The sequence below is a fragment of the Triticum aestivum genome, chromosome 5B (assembly GCF_018294505.1).
Source record: "Triticum aestivum cultivar Chinese Spring chromosome 5B, IWGSC CS RefSeq v2.1, whole genome shotgun sequence".
Lineage (NCBI taxonomy): Eukaryota > Viridiplantae > Streptophyta > Magnoliopsida > Poales > Poaceae > Triticum > Triticum aestivum.
This window is the reverse complement of record NC_057807.1, coordinates 338,836,458-338,846,353: the sequence shown is the minus strand read 5'-3', so window position 1 is coordinate 338,846,353 and position 9,896 is coordinate 338,836,458.

Below are 9,896 nucleotides of genomic sequence, written 5' to 3'. Positions count from 1 at the left end.
GGGAAGAGGCGCAGCCACCTTGGGCTGCCCCTTTCTCCTTTCCACTAAGGCCCATGAAGGCCCATATGGCTCCCGGGGGGTTCCGGTAACCTCCCGGTAACCCGGTAAAATCCCGATTTCACCCGGAACACTTCCGATGTCCAAACATAGGCTTCCAATATATCAATCTTTACGTCTCGACCATTTCGAGACTCCTCGTCATGTCCGTGATCATATCCGGGACTCCAAACAACCTTCGGTACATTAAAATGCATAAACTCATAATATAACTGTCATCGTAACCTTAAGCGTGCGGACCCTACGGGTTCGAGAAAAATGTAGACATGACCGAGACACGTCTCTGGTCAATAACCAATAGCGGGACCTGGATGCCCATATTGGATCCTACATATTCTACGAAGATCTTTATCGGTCAGACCGCATAACAACATACGTTGTTCCCTTTGTCATCGGTATGTTACTTGCCCGAGATTCGATCGTCGGTATCCAATACCTAGTTCAATCTCGTTACCGGCAAGTCTCTTTACTCGTTCCGTAATACATCATCTCACAACTAACATATTAGTTGTAATGCTTGCAAGGCTTATGTGATGTATATTACCGAGAGGGCCCAGAGATACCTCTCCGACAATCGGAGTGACAAATCCTAATCTCGAAATACGCCAACCCAACATCGACCATTGGAGACACCTGTAGTACTCCTTTATAATCACCCATTTACGTTGTGACGTTTGGTAGTACCCAAAGTGTTCCTCCGGTAAACGGGAGTTGCATAATCTCATAGTCATAGGAACATGTATAAGTCATGAAGAAAGCAATAGCAACATACTAAACGATCAGGTGCTAAGCTAATGGAATGGGTCATGTCAATCAGATCATTCTACTAATGATGTGACCTCGTTAATCAAATAACAACTCATTGTTCATGGTTAGGAAACATAACCATCTTTGATTAACGAGCTAGTCAAGTAGAGGCATACTAGTGACACTCTGTTTGTCTATGTATTCACACATGTATTATGTTTCCGGAAAATACAATTCTAGCATGAATAATAAACATTTATCATGATTATAAGGAAATAAATAATAACTTTATTATTGCCTCTAGGGCATATTTCCTTCAGTCTCCCACTTGCACTAGAGTCAATAATCTAGATTACACTGTAATGAATCTAACACCCATTGAGCTTTGGTGCTGATCATGTTTTGCTCGTGGAAGAGGCTTAGTCAACGGGTCTGCAACATTCAGATCCGTATGTATCTTGCAAATCTCTATGTCTCCCACCTGGACTAGATCCCGGATGGAGTTGAAGCGTCTCTTGATGTGTTTGGTCCTTTTGTGAAATCTGGATTCCTTTGCCAAGGCAATTGCACCAGTATTGTCACAAAAGATTTTCATTGGACCCGATGCACTAGGTATGACACCTAGATCGGATATGAACTCCTTCATCCAGACTCCTTCATTTGCTGCTTCCGAAGCAGCTATGTATTCCGCTTCACATGTAGCTCCCGCTACGACGCTTTGTTTAGAACTGCACCAACTGACAGCTCCACCGTTTAATGTAAACACGTATCCGGTTTGCGATTTAGAATCGTCCGGATCAGTGTCAAAGCTTGCATCAACGTAACCTTTTACGATGAGCTCTTTGTCACTTCCATATACGAGAAACATATCCTTAGTCCTTTTCAGGTATTTCAGGATGTTCTTGACCGCTGTCCAGTGATCCATTCCTGGATTACTTTGGTACCTCCCTGCTAAACTTATAGCAAGGCACACATCAGGTCTGGTACACAGCATTGCATACATGATAGAGCCTATGGCTGATGCATAGGGAACATCTTTCATATTCTCTCTATCTTCTGCAGTGGTCGGGCATTGAGTCTTACTCAATTTCACACCTTGTAACACAGGCAAGAACCCTTTCTTTGCTTGATCCATTTTGAATTTCTTCAAAATTTTGTCAAGGTATGTGCTTTGTGAAAGGCCAATTAAGCATCTTGATCTGTCTCTATAGATCTTAATGCCTAATATGTAAGCAGCTTCACCGAGGTCTTTCATTGAAAAACTTTTATTCAAGTATCCCTTTATGCTATCCAGAAATTCTATATCATTTCCAATCAGTAATATGTCATCCACATATAATATCAGAAATGCTACAGAGCTCCCACTCACTTTCTTGTAAATACAGGCTTCTCCAAAAGTCTGTATAAAACCAAATGCTTTGATCACACTATCAAAACGTTTATTCCAACTCCGAGAGGCTTGCACCAGTCCATAAATGGATCGCTGGAGCTTGCACACTTTGTTAGCTCCCTTTGGATCGACAAAACCTTCTGGTTGCATCATATACAACTCTTCTTCCAGGAATCCATTCAGGAATGCAGTTTTGACATCCATTTGCCAAATTTCATAATCATAAAATGCGGCAATTGCTAACATGATTCGGACGGACTTAAGCATCGCTACGGGTGAGAAGGTCTCATCGTAGTCAATTCCTTGAACTTCCCGAAAACCTTTTGCGACAAGTCGAGCTTTGTAGATAGTAACATTACCATCAGCGTCAGTCTTCTTCTTAAAGATCCATTTATTCTCAATCGCTTGCCGATCGTCAACCAAAGTCCATACTTTGTTCTCATACATGGATCCCATCTCAGATTTCATGGCTTCTAGCCACTTTGCGGAATCTGGGCTCACCATCGCTTCTTCATAGTTCGTAGGTTCATCATGATCTAGTAGCATGACCTCCAGAACAGGATTACCGTACCACTCTGGTGCGGATCTTACTCTGGTTGATCTACGAAGTTCAGTAGTATCTTGATCTGAAGTTTCATGATCATTATCATTGGCTTCCTCACTAACTGGTGTAGGTGTCACTGAAACAGTTTTCTGTGATGAACTACTTTCCAGTAAGGGAGCAGGTACAGTTACCTCGTCAAGTTCTACTTTCCTCCCACTCACTTCTTTCGAGAGAAACTCCTTCTCTAGAAATGATCCATTCTTAGCAACGAATGTTTTGCCTTCGGATCTGTGATAGAAGGTGTACCCAACAGTTTCCTTTGGGTATCCTATGAAGACACATTTCTCCGATTTGGGTTCGAGCTTATCAGGTTGAAGTTTTTTTACATAAGCATTGCAGCCCCAAACTTTAAGAAACGACAACTTTGGTTTCTTGCCAAACCACAGTTCATAAGGCGTCGTCTCAACGGATTTTGATGGTGCCCTATTTAACGTGAATGCGGCCGTCTCTAAAGCATATCCCCAAAATGATAGCGGTAAATCAGTAAGAGACATCATAGATTGCACCATATCTAGTAAAGTACGATTACGACGTTCGGACACACCATTACGCTGTGGTGTTCCGGGTGGCGTGAGTTGCGAAACTATTCCACAGTTTTTCAAATGTACACCAAACTCGTAACTCAAATATTCTCCTCCACGATCAGATCGTAGAAACTTTATTTTCTTGTTACGATGATTTTCAACTTCACTCTGAAATTCTTTGAACTTTTCAAATGTTTCAGACTTATGTTTCATTAAGTAAATATACCCATATCTGCTTAAATCATCTATGAAGGTGAGAAAATAACGATATCCGCCACGAGCCTCAATATTCATCGGGCCACATACATCGGTATGTATGATTTCCAACAAATCTGTTGCTCTCTCCATAGTACCGGAGAACGGTGTTTTAGTCATCTTGCCCAAGAGGCACGGTTCGCAAGTACCAAGTGATTCATAATCAAGTGGTTCCAAAAGTCCATCAGCATGGAGTTTCTTCATGCGCTTTATACCGATATGACCTAAACGACAGTGCCACAAATAAGTTGCACTTTCATTATCAACTCTGCATCTTTTGGTTTCAACATTATGAATATGTGTATTACTACTATCGAGATTTAGTAAGAATAGACCACTCTTCAAGGGTGCATGACCATAAAAGATATTACTCATATAAATAGAACAACCATTATTCTCTGATTTAAATGAATAACCGTCTCGCATTAAACAAGATCCAGATATAATGTTCATGCTCAACACTGGCACCAAATAACAATTATTTAGGTCTAATATTAATCCCGAAGGTAGATGTAGAGGTAGCGTGCCGACCGCGATCACATCGACTTTGGAACCGTTTCCCACGCGCATCGTCACCTCGTCCTTTGCCAGTGCCCGCTTATTCTGTAGTCCCTGTTTCGAGTTGCAAATATTAGCAACAGAACCAGTATCAAATACCCAGGTGCTACTGCGAGCATTGGTAAGGTACACATCAATAACATGTATATCACATATACCTTTGTTCACCTTGCCATCCTTCTTATCCGCCAAATACTTGGGGCAGTTCCGCTTCCAGTGACCAGTCTGCTTGCAGTAGAAGCACTCAGTTTCAGGCTTAGGTCTAGACTTGGGTTTCTTCTCTTGAGCAGCAACTTGCTTGCCGTTCTTTTTGAAGTTCCCCTTTTTCTTCCCTTTGCTCTTTTTCTTGAAACTAGTGGTCTTGTTAACCATCAACACTTGATGCTCCTTCTTGATTTCTACCTCCGCAGCTTTCAGCATTGCGAAGAGCTCGGGAATAGTCTTGTTCATCCCTTGCATATTATAGTTCATCACGAAGCTCTTGTAGCTTGGTGGCAGTGATTGGAGAATTCTGTCAATGACGCAATCATCCGGAAGATTAACTCCCAATTGAATCAAGTGATTATTATACCCAGACATTTTGAGTATATGCTCACTGACAGAACTATTCTCTTCCATCTTGCAGCTATAGAACTTATTGGAGACTTCATATCTCTCAATCCGGGCATTTGCTTGAAATATTAACTTCAACTCCTGGAACATCTCATATGCTCCATGACGTTCAAAACGTCGTTGAAGTCCCGATTCTAAGCCGTAAAGCATGGCACACTGAACTATCGAGTAGTCATCAGCTTTGCTCTGCCAGACGTTCATAACATCTGGCGTTGCTCCAGCAGCAGGCCTGGCACCCAGCGGTGCTTCCAGGACGTAATTCTTCTGTGCAGCAATGAGGATAATCCTCAAGTTACGGACCCAGTCCGTGTAATTGCTACCATCATCTTTCAACTTTGCTTTCTCAAGGAACGCATTAAAATTCAACGGAACAACAGCACGAGCCATCTATCTACAATCAACATAAACAAGCAAGATACTTTTAGGGACTAAGTTCATGATAAATTTTAAGTTCAATTAATCATATTACTAAAGAACTCCCACTTAGATAGACATCCCTCTAATCCTCTAAGTGATCACGTGATCCAAATCAACTAAACCATGTCCGATCATCACGTGAGATGGAGTAGTTTCATCGGTGAACATCATTATGTTGATCATATCAACTATATGATTCACGCTCGACCTTTCGGTCTCCGTGTTCCGAGGCCATATCTGCATATGCTAGGCTCGTCAAGTTTAACCTGAGTATTCTGCGTGTGCAACTGTTTTGCACCCGTTGTATTTGAACGTAGAGCCTATCACACCCGATCATCACGTGGTGTCTCAGCACGAAGAACTTTTGCAACGGTGCATACTCAGGGAGAACACTTCTTGATAATTTAGTGAGAGATCATCTTATAATGCTACCGTCAATCAAAGCAAGATAAGATGCATAAAAAGATAAACATCACATGCAATCAATATAAGTGATATGATATGGCCATCATCATCTTGTGCTTGTGATCTCCATCTCCGAAGCACCGTCATGATCACCATCGTCACCGGCGCGACACCTTGATCTCCATCGTAGCATCGTTGTCGTCTCGCCAATCTTATGCTTCCACGACTATCACTACCGTTTAGTAATATTACATCGCGATTGCATTGCATACAATAAAACGACAACCATATGGCTCCTGCCAGTTGCCGATAACTCGGTTACAAAACATGATCATCTCATACAATAAAATTCAGCATCATGCCTTGACCATATCACATCACAACATGCCCTGCAAAAACAAGTTAGACGTCCTCTACTTTGTTGTTGCATGTTTTACGTGGCTGCTACGGGCTTAAGTAAGAACCAATCTCACCTACGCATCAAAACCACAACGATAGTTTGTCAAATAGACTCCATTTTAACCTTCGCAAGGACCGGGCGTAGCCATACTTGGTTCAACTAAAGTTGGAGAGGCAGTCGCCCGCAAGCCATCTCTGTGCAAAGCACGTCGAGGGAACCGGTCTCGCGTAAGCGTACGCGTAAGGTTGGTCCGGGTCGTCTCGTCCAACAATACCGCTGAACCAAAATATGACATGCTGGTAGGCAGTATGACTTGTATCGTCCACAACTCACTTGTGTTCTACTCGTGCATATAACATCAACATCATTAACCTAGGCTCTGATACCACTGTTGGGTTTCGTAGTAATTTCAAAAAATTTCCTACGCGCACACAGGATCATGTGATGCATAGCAACGAGAGGAGAGTGTTGTCTACGTACCCAACGCAGACCGACTGCGGAAGCGATGACACGACGTAGAGGAAGTAGTCGTACGTCTTCACGATCCAACCGATCAAGCACCGAAACTACGGCACCTCCGAGTTCAAGCACATGTTCAGCTCGATGACGATCCCCGGACTCCGATCCAGCAAAGTGTCGGGGAAGAGTTTCGTCAGCACGACGGCGTGGTGACGATCTTGATGAACTACAGCAGCAGGGCTTCGCCTAAACTCCGCTATAGTATTATCGAGGAATATGGTGGCAGGGGGCACCGCACACGGCTAAGGAATCGATCACGTGGATCAACTTGTGTCAACTTGTGTGTTTAGAGGTGCCCCTGCCTCCGTATATAAAGGAGTAGAGAGGGGGAGGCTGGCCGGCCATAGAGGGAGGCGCAGGAGAGTCCTACTCCCTCTGGGAGTAGGATTCCTCCCCCCAATCCTAGTCCAACTAGGATTCCTCGGAGGGGAAGGGAGAGAGGGGGGCCGGCCACCTTCTCCTAGTCCTAATAGGACTAGGGGAGGGGGAAGAGGCGCAGCCACCTTGGGCTGCCCCTTTCTCCTTTCCACTAAGGCCCATGAAGGCCCATATGGCTCCCGGGGGGTTCCGGTAACCTCCCGGTAACCCGGTAAAATCCCGATTTCACCCGGAACACTTCCGATGTCCAAACATAGGCTTCCAATATATCAATCTTTACGTCTCGACCATTTCGAGACTCCTCGTCATGTCCGTGATCATATCCGGGACTCCAAACAACCTTCGGTACATTAAAATGCATAAACTCATAATATAACTGTCATCGTAACCTTAAGCGTGCGGACCCTACGGGTTCGAGAAAAATGTAGACATGACCGAGACACGTCTCTGGTCAATAACCAATAGCGGGACCTGGATGCCCATATTGGATCCTACATATTCTACGAAGATCTTTATCGGTCAGACCGCATAACAACATACGTTGTTCCCTTTGTCATCGGTATGTTACTTGCCCGAGATTCGATCGTCGGTATCCAATACCTAGTTCAATCTCGTTACCGGCAAGTCTCTTTACTCGTTCCGTAATACATCATCTCACAACTAACATATTAGTTGTAATGCTTGCAAGGCTTATGTGATGTATATTACCGAGAGGGCCCAGAGATACCTCTCCGACAATCGGAGTGACAAATCCTAATCTCGAAATACGCCAACCCAACATCGACCATTGGAGACACCTGTAGTACTCCTTTATAATCACCCATTTACGTTGTGACGTTTGGTAGTACCCAAAGTGTTCCTCCGGTAAACGGGAGTTGCATAATCTCATAGTCATAGGAACATGTATAAGTCATGAAGAAAGCAATAGCAACATACTAAACGATCAGGTGCTAAGCTAATGGAATGGGTCATGTCAATCAGATCATTCTACTAATGATGTGACCTCGTTAATCAAATAACAACTCATTGTTCATGGTTAGGAAACATAACCATCTTTGATTAACGAGCTAGTCAAGTAGAGGCATACTAGTGACACTCTGTTTGTCTATGTATTCACACATGTATTATGTTTCCGGAAAATACAATTCTAGCATGAATAATAAACATTTATCATGATTATAAGGAAATAAATAATAACTTTATTATTGCCTCTAGGGCATATTTCCTTCAGGGGGTCCTCGGCCCAATCTAACTGATCAGGAGACGACGTGGTGAGTACCCTCTAGTCCAGGACACCGACAGTCACCAAATCACATAACTCATATAATACTATATCATCAACGGACGTTAAGCGTGCGAACCCTACGGGTTCGAGAACTATGTAGACATCACTGAGACACCTCTCCGGTCAATAACCAATAGCGGAACTTGGATGCCCATATAGGCTCCTACATATTCTACGAAGATCTTTATCGTTCAAACCGTTATGACAATATACGTAATTCCCTCTGTCCATCGGTATGTTACTTGCCAGAGATTCGATCATCGGTATCTTCATACCTAGTTCAATTTCGTTACCGGAAAGTCTCTTTACTCATTATTTAATACAACACCTTGTGACTAACTCCTTAGTCATTTGCTTGCAAGCTTATGATGTGTATTACCGAGAGGGCCCAGAGATACCTCTCCGATACTCGGAGTAACAAATCCTAATCTCGATCTATGCCAACTCAACAAACACCTTCATAGATACTTGTACAACATCTTTATGATCACCCAATTATGTTGTGATGTTTGATAGCACATAAGGTATTCCTCGGGCATTCGGGAGTTGCATAATCTCATAGTCAAAGGAATATGTATTTGACACGAAGATAGCAATAGTAATAAAACTGAACGATCATTATGCTAAGCTAATGGGTGGGTCTTTTCCATCACATCATTGTCCTAATGATGTGATCCCGTTATCAAATGACAACTCATGTCCATGGTTAGGAAACATTAACCATCTTTGATCAACGAGTTAGTCTAGTAGAGTCTTACTAGGGACACAGTATTTGTTTATGTATTCACACATGTATTTAGGTTTCCGATCAATACAATTATAGCATTAATAATAAACCTTTATCATGAATAAGGAAATATAAAATAACAACTTTATTATTGCCTCTAGGGCATATTTCCTTCAGTCTCCCACTTGCACTAGAGTCAATAATCTAGTTCACATCGCTATGTGAATAACACCCATAGTTCACATCGCCATGTGACCAACACCCGAAGGGTTTACTAGAACTAGTCCACATTGCCATGTGATTAACACCCAAAGAATTATATGGTGTGACCATGTTTTGCTTTTGAGAGAGGTTTAGTCAACGGTTCTGCCACATTTAGATCCGTATTTATTTTGCAAATTTCTATGTCTACAATGCCCTGCATGGAGCTACTCTAGCTAATTGCTCCCACTTTCAATACGTATCTAGATTGAGATGTAGAGTCATCTGGATCGGTGTCAAAGCTTGCATTGAAGTAACCCTTTACGACAAACTCTTTATCACCTCCAAACTGAGAAACATTTCCTTAGTCCTCTTTAAGGTACCTAAGGATAATTTTGACCGTTGTCCAGTGATCTACTCCTAGATCACTATTGTACCCCCTCGCCAAACTCATGGCAAGGCACACAATATGTCTGGTACACAACATGGCATACTATATAGAACCTATGACTGAGACATAGGGAATGATTTTCATTCTATCTTCTGCCGTGGTCGGGTTTTGGGTCTTACTCAACTTCACACCTTGCAACATAGGCAAGAACCCTTTCTATGACTGATCCATTTTGAACTTCTTCGAAATCTTGTCAAGGTATGTGCTTTGTGAAAGTCCTATTAAGCGTCTCGATCTATCCCTATAGATCTTGATGCCCAATATATAAGTAGCTTCACCGAGGTCTTTCATTGAAAAATTCTTATTCAAGTATCCTTTTATGCTATCCAGAAATTCTATATCATTTCCAATCGATAATATGTCATC